Source organism: Rhyacophila brunnea, unplaced genomic scaffold (genome assembly GCF_057557595.1).
Source record: "Rhyacophila brunnea isolate RB1 unplaced genomic scaffold, BYU_Rbru_1.0 scaffold_10, whole genome shotgun sequence".
Taxonomy (NCBI): domain Eukaryota; kingdom Metazoa; phylum Arthropoda; class Insecta; order Trichoptera; family Rhyacophilidae; genus Rhyacophila; species Rhyacophila brunnea.
Genome location: NW_028232752.1, coordinates 45,324,503 through 45,337,002, shown reverse-complemented (window position 1 = coordinate 45,337,002; position 12,500 = coordinate 45,324,503). Strand labels below are relative to the sequence as shown.

At 40.9% G+C, this 12,500-nt stretch overlaps 1 non-coding gene across 1 annotated transcript in view; it reads right to left on the bottom strand.

The window, feature by feature from the left end:
- LOC147079317 (small subunit ribosomal RNA) overlaps positions 1–642 on the bottom strand; it is a 1,944-nt gene extending 1,302 nt beyond the window's left edge. Inside the window, exon 1 of the ribosomal RNA XR_015071712.1 lies at positions 1–642. This exon is cut by the window's left edge and continues 1,302 nt beyond it. This is a non-coding gene — a ribosomal RNA (small subunit ribosomal RNA).
- Positions 643–12,500: the final 11,858 nt, after the last annotated feature.

Sequence of the window (12,500 nt, the reverse complement as noted above, 5' to 3'; positions counted from 1 at the left end):
ACCGCAACAACTTTAGTATATGCTATTGGAGCTGGAATTACCGCGGCTGCTGGCACCAGACTTGCCCTCCAATGGATCCTCGTTAAAGGATTTAAAGTGTAATCATTCCGATCACGAGGCCTCGGACGAGTCCCGTATCGTTATTTTTCGTCACTACCTCCCCGTGCCGGGAGTGGGTAATTTGCGCGCCTGCTGCCTTCCGTGGATGTGGTAGCCGTTTCTCAGGCTCCCTCTCCGGAATCGAACCCTGATTCCCCGTTACCCGTGACAACCATGGTAGTCGCATAAACTACCATCGACAGTTGATAAGGCAGACATTTGAAAGATGCGTCGCCGGTGCTAGACCGTGCGATCAGCTCAAAGTTATCTAGAGTCATCTCGAAGAGCGACGGACGACGCGAGCGCCGACCGCCGATTGGTTTTTGATCTAATAAAAGCATTCCTCACGTTCCCGTTCAGAATTACGTTTGCATGTATTAGCTCTAGAATTGCCACAGTTATCCAAGTAACTGTGTACGATCTAAGGAACCAAAACTGATATATTGAGCCATTCGCGGTTTCACCTTAATTAGGCTCATACTGAGACTTGCATGGCTTAGTCTTTGAGACAAGCATATGATTACTGGCAGGATCAACCAGGGAGCTGCTCTGCGAGGCCGCGGGCGCGCGCGCACTGGGCGCGCCGACACCCGCGATCCACACGTCACACGCGAACGCGCACCGGAGTCACCCGGCGGGCGACGCTGGCTCTCTCTTTCGATTTTTAACGTGCCGACGCACGAGATACAACGGATTGTATGCATACATACGCACAGAGCACGAGATCGTGCTCCGCGTTTCTCAATTTCCCATCGTAAAACGTGCACACCGAAAACGCACGCCGTCGGCGCGGTAAACGGAGCGACGGAGGCTGAAACGCCGTCCGCCGTCACTCGACAGGATGATTCTGCTAGCGCGGAACTCCAGAGTGATGCGATCGCATAGGCCGCGGCGACGAAATATAATCGCACGCCGGGTGAGTGTCTCGTCTCGCAAATGTACCGCCGACGCGGCCGAATGGCCGCCGCAGTTTGCGAACGCCGTGAAGGAAGTCTTGTCAAAGACGACAACCCACTGCTATACATACGATGGATGAGGGGAGAGACCCAGACGACAACAACAACGAATACGGACACGGCAATGTTGGGTAGCGCAATAATCCGTCGCCATTATTTTATCGTACAGTTCTCTCCTGCGTACATTTTCCCTCACACATTATAGTGTAAACGCGGCGCACTACCGGCCGCGTAACCGAAATAACACTACAAAAGGCGAAGGTGACGATTCTCTTTAGGTTTAATCTTTCATTTGAAATTTCGAATTGCGAATTGCGAATATATATTTTGGTAATTTGGATAATTTTTTTTTTTTAATTTCAATTTTTTTTTTTTTTTTTTTTTTTTTTCATCCATCATTATGAATGATATAAAACCATTGAAATAAATATCATTATGAGAACGTTATATTACGCTCGCCACCGAACGGTCGAGGGTGGGCTGAAATGCCGATACGACGCAAATATAGCTTGCCAGGCGGACGCGGTCTCGTACTTCGTCTCGTACGGTCTCGTCTCGGTCTCGTACTTCGTTCGCAAACCGTCAAGAGTGCCAAACAAAATGTAGCATAGCATTGATAAAGCGCCGCACTACCGACCGCGTGACCGAAATATCACTACAAAAGGCGAAATTGACGATTCTCTTTAGGTTTAATCTTTCATTTGAAATTTCAAATTGCGAATTGCGAATATATATTTTGGTAATTTGTTTGGTTAAATTTTTTTTTTTAAATTTCTAATTTTTTTTTCCATCATGATAAGATATGATGTATGAAAAAAAAAATTAGGTTATATTATGTTAGGTTAGGTTAGGTTAGGTTAGGTTAGGTTAGTTTAGGTTAGATTAGGTTAGTTGAGGTTAGGTTAGTTTTTGTTTAGGTTAGGTTAGGTAAGGTTAGATTAGGTAAGGTTAGGTTAGGTTTAGCTTAGGTTAGGTTGTGTTAGGTAAGGTAAGGTTATGTTAGGTTATGTTAGGTTAGGTTAGGTGAGGTGAGGTTAGGTCAGGTTAGCGAAAGAACGTAGTCGACGAGAGCGCCGCTTTAAGCGAGCCATGGGCCCTCCTGGCTAGCTAAATCTGCGTCCCGCCGGCATCGTCTACTTGACATGCCGGAGGGACGCAGATTTAGCTAGCCAGGAGGGCCCATGTCTCGCTAAAAGCTGCGCTCTCGTCGACTACGTCCGTTCGCTGACCTGACCTAACCTCACCTCACCTAACCTAACCTAACATAACCTTACCTAACCTAACACAACCTAACCTAAACTAAACCTAACCTAACCTTACCTAATCTAACCTTACCTAACCTTACCTAAACAAAAACTAACCTAACCTAACCTAAACAAAAACTAACCTAACCTAACTTAAACTAACCTAACCTAACCTAAACTAACCTAAACAAAAACTAACCTAACCTAAGCAAAAACTAACCTAAACAAAAACAAACCTAACCTAAACAAAAACTAACCTAACCTATCCTAAACAAAAACTAACCTAACCTAACCTAATCATACCTAACGTGACCTAACCTAACCTAAACTAACCAATTTTTTTTTTCATACATCATTTATTATTATGATGAATACCATAAAAAAATATCAATATCATATCGTTATAGGGCATAAACGTGATCAACGAGCGTGTCACTGATCATTTTAAATGCGCCCGATACGCCTCACCTGAAAGAATATTTCATTGTCTTCATTTCGACGTTCAACATAGGAATAGGTAAGTAAAGCGCGAGGGCGAGTTCTAGCGGTAAAATTTGATGTTAAAATAATTTTTCATTATTTTTCATCCAACATATATTATTATGATAGATATCATATACCGTTGACATGTCGATAACATAATATCGTCATAATACGCACGCCGCCGAACGCGGCGAGAGTCGGACGTGAAGTGCACGATGCACGACGATTAAGCTCGCCAGGCGGGCCACGTGTCGCGCTCTAAGCGGCCCTCTCGTGCGTCGTCGACGGCCGAAACGGCGATGTCTCGCTTTAAACGGCGCTCTCGTCGACGACGTTCGTTCGCAGACCTAACCTAACCTAAACTAACCTAACCTAACCCAAACACAAAAACTAACCTAACCTAACCTAACCTTACCTAACCTAACCTAAGCTAATTTAAATAAAAAAAAAAAAAATCTTTTTTTTTACATCCATCATATTATTAACATTATATATATATAACGAAGAATTAAAAAAAAAAAAAAAAAAAAAAAAAAAAAAATTAAAATAAACCTTACCTAACCTTACCTAACCTAACCTAAGCTAATTAAAATAAAAAAAAAAAAATCTTTTTTTTTACATCCATCATATTATATTATTATGAAATATCAATATTATATCGTCATAAGGCATGAACGTAATCGTAAGATAATTTCATTGTCTAGTTCTAGCGGTATAATTTGATGTTGAAATAATTTTTCATTTCTTTTCATTCATCATACATTATTATGATAGGTATAATATACCATTGACATAACGATAATATAATGTCGTTTAAATACGCACGAACCGGCGAGAGTGGGACGTGTGAAGTGCACGATGCCGGCGGGACTCAGATTTAGCTGGCCAGGCGGGCCCGTGTCACGCTTTAAGCGGCGCTCTCGTCCGTCGTCGACGGCCGAAGCAGCGACCTCGTCGTCGAAGGATGTCTCGCTTTAAACGGCGCTCTCGTCGACGACGTTCGTTCGCCAACTTAACCCAACCTAACCTTACATAAACCTAACCTGACCTAACCTAACCATATTATCGTCATAATACGCACGCCGCCGAACCGGCGAGAGTCGGACGTGAAGTGCACGATGCACGACGATTTAGCTCGCCAGGCGGGCCACGTGTCGCGCTCTCGTGCGTCGTCGATGCATGTCTCGCTTTAAGCCGCGGTCTCGTACTTCGTTCGCAAACCGTCAAGAGTGCCAAACAAAATGTAGCATAGTATTGATAAAGCGCCGTACTGTTAATAATGTAAATGAAATATGAACAATGTAATAGTGAAGTAATAACCCTCGTACGAAAAACCAAGGAATTCAATAAAAGCAGAAATAAAAAAAATTTAAATAAACCTCACCTAACCTTATCTAACCTAAACCCTATCTAATTTAAATTGAAAAAAAAAAAACATTTTTTTTTCATCCATCATACAATATTATGATAGATATCATATATCGATAACATATTATCGTCATAATACGCACGCCGCCGAACCGGCGAGAGGCGGACGTGAAGTGCACGATGCACGACGATTTAGCTCGCCAGGCGGGCCACGTGTCGCGCTCTCGTGCGTCGTCGATGCATGTCTCGCTTTAAGCCGCGGTCTCGTACTTCGTTCGCAAACCGTCAAGAGTGCCAAACAAAATGTAGCATAGCATTGATAAAGCGCCGTACTACCGACCGCGTGACCGAAATATCACTACAAAAGGCAAAATTGACGATTCTCTTTGGGTTTAATCTTTCATTTGAAATTTCGAATTGCGAATTGCGAATATATATTTTGGTAATTTGTTTGGTTAATTTTTTTTTTTTAAATTTCTAATTTTTTTTTCCATCATGATAAGATATGATGTATGAAAAAAAAAATTAGGTAATATTATGTTAGGTTAGGTTAGGTTAGGTTAGGTTAGGTTAGGTTAGGTTAGGTTAGGTTAGTTTAGGTTAGATTAGGTTAGTTTAGGTTAGGTTAGTTTTTGTTTAGGTTAGGTTAGGTAAGGTTAGATTAGGTAAGGTTAGGTTAGGTTAGGTTTAGTTTAGGTTAGGTTGTGTTAGGTAAGGTAAGGTTATGTTAGGTTATGTTAGGTTAGGTTAGGTGAGGTGAGGTTAGGTCAGGTTAGCGATCGAACGTAGTCGACGAGAGCGCCGCTTTAAGCGAGCCATGGGCCCTCCTGGCTAGCTAAATCTGCGTCCCGCCGGCATCGTCTACTTGACATGCCGGAGGGACGCAGATTTAGCTAGCCAGGAGGGCCCATGTCTCGCTAAAAGCTGCGCTCTCGTCGACTACGTCCGTTCGCTGACCTGACCTAACCTCACCTCACCTAACCTAACCTAACATAACCTAACATAACCTTACCTAACCTAACACAACCTAACCTAAACTAAACCTAACCTAACCTTACCTAATCTAACCTTACCTAACCTTACCTAAACAAAAACTAACCTAACCTAACCTAAACAAAAACTAACCTAACCTAACTTAAACTAACCTAACCTAACCTAAACTAACCTAAACAAAAACTAACCTAACCTAAGCAAAAACTAACCTAAACAAAAACAAACCTAACCTAAACAAAAACTAACCTAACCTATCCTAAACAAAAACTAACCTAACCTAACCTAATCATACCTAACGTGACCTAACCTAACCTAAACTAACCAATTTTTTTTTTCATACATCATTTATTATTATGATGAATACCATAAAAAAATATCAATATCATATCGTTATAGGGCATAAACGTGATCAACGAGCGTGTCACTGATCATTTTAAATGCGCCCGATACGCCTCACCTGAAAGAATATTTCATTGTCTTCATTTCGACGTTCAACATAGGAATAGGTAAGTAAAGCGCGAGGGCGAGTTCTAGCGGTAAAATTTGATGTTAAAATAATTTTTCATTATTTTTCATCCAACATATATTATTATGATAGATATCATATACCGTTGACATGTCGATAACATAATATCGTCATAATACGCACGCCGCCGAACGCGGCGAGAGTCGGACGTGAAGTGCACGATGCACGACGATTTAGCTCGCCAGGCGGGCCACGTGTCGCGCTCTAAGCGGCCCTCTCGTGCGTCGTCGACGGCCGAAACGGCGATGTCTCGCTTTAAACGGCGCTCTCGTCGACGACGTTCGTTCGCCAACTAAACCCAACCTAACCTTACATAAACCTAACCTGACCTAACCTAACCTAACCTAACCTAACCTAACCAAACCTAACCTAACCTAACCTAACCTAACCTAACCTAACCTAACCTAACCTAACCTTACCTAACCTAACCTAAGCTAGTTTAAATTAAAAAAAAAAATCTTTTTTTTTACATCCATCATATTATTAACATTATATATATAACGAAGAATTAAAAAAAAAAAAAAAAAAAAAATTAAAATAAACCTTACCTAACCTAACCTAAGCTAATTTAAATAAATAAAAAAAAAATCTTTTTTTTTTACATCCATCATATTATATTATTATGAAATATCAATATTATATCGTCATAAGGCATGAACGTAATCGTAAGATAATTAAATTTCATTGTCTTCATTTCGACGAGTGGGACGTGTGAAGTGCACGATGCCGGCGGGACTCAGATTTAGCTGGCCAGGCGGGCCCGTGTCACGCTTTAAGCGGCGCTCTCGTCCGTCGTCGACGGCCGAAGCAGCGACCTCGTCGTCGACGACGGATGTCTCGCTTTAAACGGCGCTCTCGTCGACGACGTTCGTTAGCCAACTTAACCCAACCTAATATTACATAAACCTAACCTGACCTAACCTAACCTAACCTAACCTAACCTAACCTAACCTAACCTAACCTAACCTAACCTAACCTAACCTAACCTAACCTAACCTAACCTAACCTAACCTAACCTAACCTAACCTAACCTAACCTAACCTAACCTTACCTAACCTAACCTAAGCTAATTAAAATAAAAAAAAAAAAATCTTTTTTTTTACATCCATCATATTATATTATTATGAAATATCAATATTATATCGTCATAAGGCATGAACGTAATCGTAAGATAATTTCATTGTCTAGTTCTAGCGGTATAATTTGATGTTGAAATAATTTTTCATTTCTTTTCATTCATCATACATTATTATGATAGGTATAATATACCATTGACATAACGATAATATAATGTCGTTTAAATACGCACGAACCGGCGAGAGTGGGACGTGTGAAGTGCACGATGCCGGCGGGACTCAGATTTAGCTGGCCAGGCGGGCCCGTGTCACGCTTTAAGCGGCGCTCTCGTCCGTCGTCGACGGCCGAAGCAGCGACCTCGTCGTCGAAGGATGTCTCGCTTTAAACGGCGCTCTCGTCGACGACGTTCGTTCGCCAACTTAACCCAACCTAACCTTACATAAACCTAACCTGACCTAACCTAACCATATTATCGTCATAATACGCACGCCGCCGAACCGGCGAGAGTCGGACGTGAAGTGCACGATGCACGACGATTTAGCTCGCCAGGCGGGCCACGTGTCGCGCTCTCGTGCGTCGTCGATGCATGTCTCGCTTTAAGCCGCGGTCTCGTACTTCGTTCGCAAACCGTCAAGAGTGCCAAACAAAATGTAGCATAGTATTGATAAAGCGCCGTACTGTTAATAATGTAAATGAAATATGAACAATGTAATAGTGAAGTAATAACCCTCGTACGAAAAACCAAGGAATTCAATAAAAGCAGAAATAAAAAAAATTTAAATAAACCTCACCTAACCTTATCTAACCTAAACCCTATCTAATTTAAATTGAAAAAAAAAAAACATTTTTTTTTCATCCATCATACAATATTATGATAGATATCATATATCGATAACATATTATCGTCATAATACGCACGCCGCCGAACCGGCGAGAGGCGGACGTGAAGTGCACGATGCACGACGATTTAGCTCGCCAGGCGGGCCACGTGTCGCGCTCTCGTGCGTCGTCGATGCATGTCTCGCTTTAAGCCGCGGTCTCGTACTTCGTTCGCAAACCGTCAAGAGTGCCAAACAAAATGTAGCATAGCATTGATAAAGCGCCGTACTACCGACCGCGTGACCGAAATATCACTACAAAAGGCAAAATTGACGATTCTCTTTGGGTTTAATCTTTCATTTGAAATTTCGAATTGCGAATTGCGAATATATATTTTGGTAATTTGTTTGGTTAATTTTTTTTTTTTAAATTTCTAATTTTTTTTTCCATCATGATAAGATATGATGTATGAAAAAAAAAATTAGGTAATATTATGTTAGGTTAGGTTAGGTTAGGTTAGGTTAGGTTAGGTTAGGTTAGGTTAGGTTAGTTTAGGTTAGATTAGGTTAGTTTAGGTTAGGTTAGTTTTTGTTTAGGTTAGGTTAGGTAAGGTTAGATTAGGTAAGGTTAGGTTAGGTTAGGTTTAGTTTAGGTTAGGTTGTGTTAGGTAAGGTAAGGTTATGTTAGGTTATGTTAGGTTAGGTTAGGTGAGGTGAGGTTAGGTCAGGTTAGCGATCGAACGTAGTCGACGAGAGCGCCGCTTTAAGCGAGCCATGGGCCCTCCTGGCTAGCTAAATCTGCGTCCCGCCGGCATCGTCTACTTGACATGCCGGAGGGACGCAGATTTAGCTAGCCAGGAGGGCCCATGTCTCGCTAAAAGCTGCGCTCTCGTCGACTACGTCCGTTCGCTGACCTGACCTAACCTCACCTCACCTAACCTAACCTAACATAACCTAACATAACCTTACCTAACCTAACACAACCTAACCTAAACTAAACCTAACCTAACCTTACCTAATCTAACCTTACCTAACCTTACCTAAACAAAAACTAACCTAACCTAACCTAAACAAAAACTAACCTAACCTAACTTAAACTAACCTAACCTAACCTAAACTAACCTAAACAAAAACTAACCTAACCTAAGCAAAAACTAACCTAAACAAAAACAAACCTAACCTAAACAAAAACTAACCTAACCTATCCTAAACAAAAACTAACCTAACCTAACCTAATCATACCTAACGTGACCTAACCTAACCTAAACTAACCAATTTTTTTTTTCATACATCATTTATTATTATGATGAATACCATAAAAAAATATCAATATCATATCGTTATAGGGCATAAACGTGATCAACGAGCGTGTCACTGATCATTTTAAATGCGCCCGATACGCCTCACCTGAAAGAATATTTCATTGTCTTCATTTCGACGTTCAACATAGGAATAGGTAAGTAAAGCGCGAGGGCGAGTTCTAGCGGTAAAATTTGATGTTAAAATAATTTTTCATTATTTTTCATCCAACATATATTATTATGATAGATATCATATACCGTTGACATGTCGATAACATAATATCGTCATAATACGCACGCCGCCGAACGCGGCGAGAGTCGGACGTGAAGTGCACGATGCACGACGATTTAGCTCGCCAGGCGGGCCACGTGTCGCGCTCTAAGCGGCCCTCTCGTGCGTCGTCGACGGCCGAAACGGCGATGTCTCGCTTTAAACGGCGCTCTCGTCGACGACGTTCGTTCGCCAACTAAACCCAACCTAACCTTACATAAACCTAACCTGACCTAACCTAACCTAACCTAACCTAACCTAACCAAACCTAACCTAACCTAACCTAACCTAACCTAACCTAACCTAACCTAACCTAACCTTACCTAACCTAACCTAAGCTAGTTTAAATTAAAAAAAAAAATCTTTTTTTTTACATCCATCATATTATTAACATTATATATATAACGAAGAATTAAAAAAAAAAAAAAAAAAAAAATTAAAATAAACCTTACCTAACCTAACCTAAGCTAATTTAAATAAATAAAAAAAAAATCTTTTTTTTTTACATCCATCATATTATATTATTATGAAATATCAATATTATATCGTCATAAGGCATGAACGTAATCGTAAGATAATTAAATTTCATTGTCTTCATTTCGACGAGTGGGACGTGTGAAGTGCACGATGCCGGCGGGACTCAGATTTAGCTGGCCAGGCGGGCCCGTGTCACGCTTTAAGCGGCGCTCTCGTCCGTCGTCGACGGCCGAAGCAGCGACCTCGTCGTCGACGACGGATGTCTCGCTTTAAACGGCGCTCTCGTCGACGACGTTCGTTAGCCAACTTAACCCAACCTAATATTACATAAACCTAACCTGACCTAACCTAACCTAACCTAACCTAACCTAACCTAACCTAACCTAACCTAACCTAACCTAACCTAACCTAACCTAACCTAACCTAACCTAACCTAACCTAACCTAACCTAACCTAACCTAACCTAACCTAACCTTACCTAACCTAACCTAAGCTAATTAAAATAAAAAAAAAAAAATCTTTTTTTTTACATCCATCATATTATATTATTATGAAATATCAATATTATATCGTCATAAGGCATGAACGTAATCGTAAGATAATTTCATTGTCTAGTTCTAGCGGTATAATTTGATGTTGAAATAATTTTTCATTTCTTTTCATTCATCATACATTATTATGATAGGTATAATATACCATTGACATAACGATAATATAATGTCGTTTAAATACGCACGAACCGGCGAGAGTGGGACGTGTGAAGTGCACGATGCCGGCGGGACTCAGATTTAGCTGGCCAGGCGGGCCCGTGTCACGCTTTAAGCGGCGCTCTCGTCCGTCGTCGACGGCCGAAGCAGCGACCTCGTCGTCGAAGGATGTCTCGCTTTAAACGGCGCTCTCGTCGACGACGTTCGTTCGCCAACTTAACCCAACCTAACCTTACATAAACCTAACCTGACCTAACCTAACCATATTATCGTCATAATACGCACGCCGCCGAACCGGCGAGAGTCGGACGTGAAGTGCACGATGCACGACGATTTAGCTCGCCAGGCGGGCCACGTGTCGCGCTCTCGTGCGTCGTCGATGCATGTCTCGCTTTAAGCCGCGGTCTCGTACTTCGTTCGCAAACCGTCAAGAGTGCCAAACAAAATGTAGCATAGTATTGATAAAGCGCCGTACTGTTAATAATGTAAATGAAATATGAACAATGTAATAGTGAAGTAATAACCCTCGTACGAAAAACCAAGGAATTCAATAAAAGCAGAAATAAAAAAAATTTAAATAAACCTCACCTAACCTTATCTAACCTAAACCCTATCTAATTTAAATTGAAAAAAAAAAAACATTTTTTTTTCATCCATCATACAATATTATGATAGATATCATATATCGATAACATATTATCGTCATAATACGCACGCCGCCGAACCGGCGAGAGGCGGACGTGAAGTGCACGATGCACGACGATTTAGCTCGCCAGGCGGGCCACGTGTCGCGCTCTCGTGCGTCGTCGATGCATGTCTCGCTTTAAGCCGCGGTCTCGTACTTCGTTCGCAAACCGTCAAGAGTGCCAAACAAAATGTAGCATAGCATTGATAAAGCGCCGTACTACCGACCGCGTGACCGAAATATCACTACAAAAGGCAAAATTGACGATTCTCTTTGGGTTTAATCTTTCATTTGAAATTTCGAATTGCGAATTGCGAATATATATTTTGGTAATTTGTTTGGTTAATTTTTTTTTTTTAAATTTCTAATTTTTTTTTCCATCATGATAAGATATGATGTATGAAAAAAAAAATTAGGTAATATTATGTTAGGTTAGGTTAGGTTAGGTTAGGTTAGGTTAGGTTAGGTTAGGTTAGGTTAGTTTAGGTTAGATTAGGTTAGTTTAGGTTAGGTTAGTTTTTGTTTAGGTTAGGTTAGGTAAGGTTAGATTAGGTAAGGTTAGGTTAGGTTAGGTTTAGTTTAGGTTAGGTTGTGTTAGGTAAGGTAAGGTTATGTTAGGTTATGTTAGGTTAGGTTAGGTGAGGTGAGGTTAGGTCAGGTTAGCGATCGAACGTAGTCGACGAGAGCGCCGCTTTAAGCGAGCCATGGGCCCTCCTGGCTAGCTAAATCTGCGTCCCGCCGGCATCGTCTACTTGACATGCCGGAGGGACGCAGATTTAGCTAGCCAGGAGGGCCCATGTCTCGCTAAAAGCTGCGCTCTCGTCGACTACGTCCGTTCGCTGACCTGACCTAACCTCACCTCACCTAACCTAACCTAACATAACCTAACATAACCTTACCTAACCTAACACAACCTAACCTAAACTAAACCTAACCTAACCTTACCTAATCTAACCTTACCTAACCTTACCTAAACAAAAACTAACCTAACCTAACCTAAACAAAAACTAACCTAACCTAACTTAAACTAACCTAACCTAACCTAAACTAACCTAAACAAAAACTAACCTAACCTAAGCAAAAACTAACCTAAACAAAAACAAACCTAACCTAAACAAAAACTAACCTAACCTATCCTAAACAAAAACTAACCTAACCTAACCTAATCATACCTAACGTGACCTAACCTAACCTAAACTAACCAATTTTTTTTTTCATACATCATTTATTATTATGATGAATACCATAAAAAAATATCAATATCATATCGTTATAGGGCATAAACGTGATCAACGAGCGTGTCACTGATCATTTTAAATGCGCCCGATACGCCTCACCTGAAAGAATATTTCATTGTCTTCATTTCGACGTTCAACATAGGAATAGGTAAGTAAAGCGCGAGGGCGAGTTCTAGCGGTAAAATTTGATGTTAAAATAATTTTTCATTATTTTTCATCCAACATATATTATTATGATAGATATCATATACCGTTGA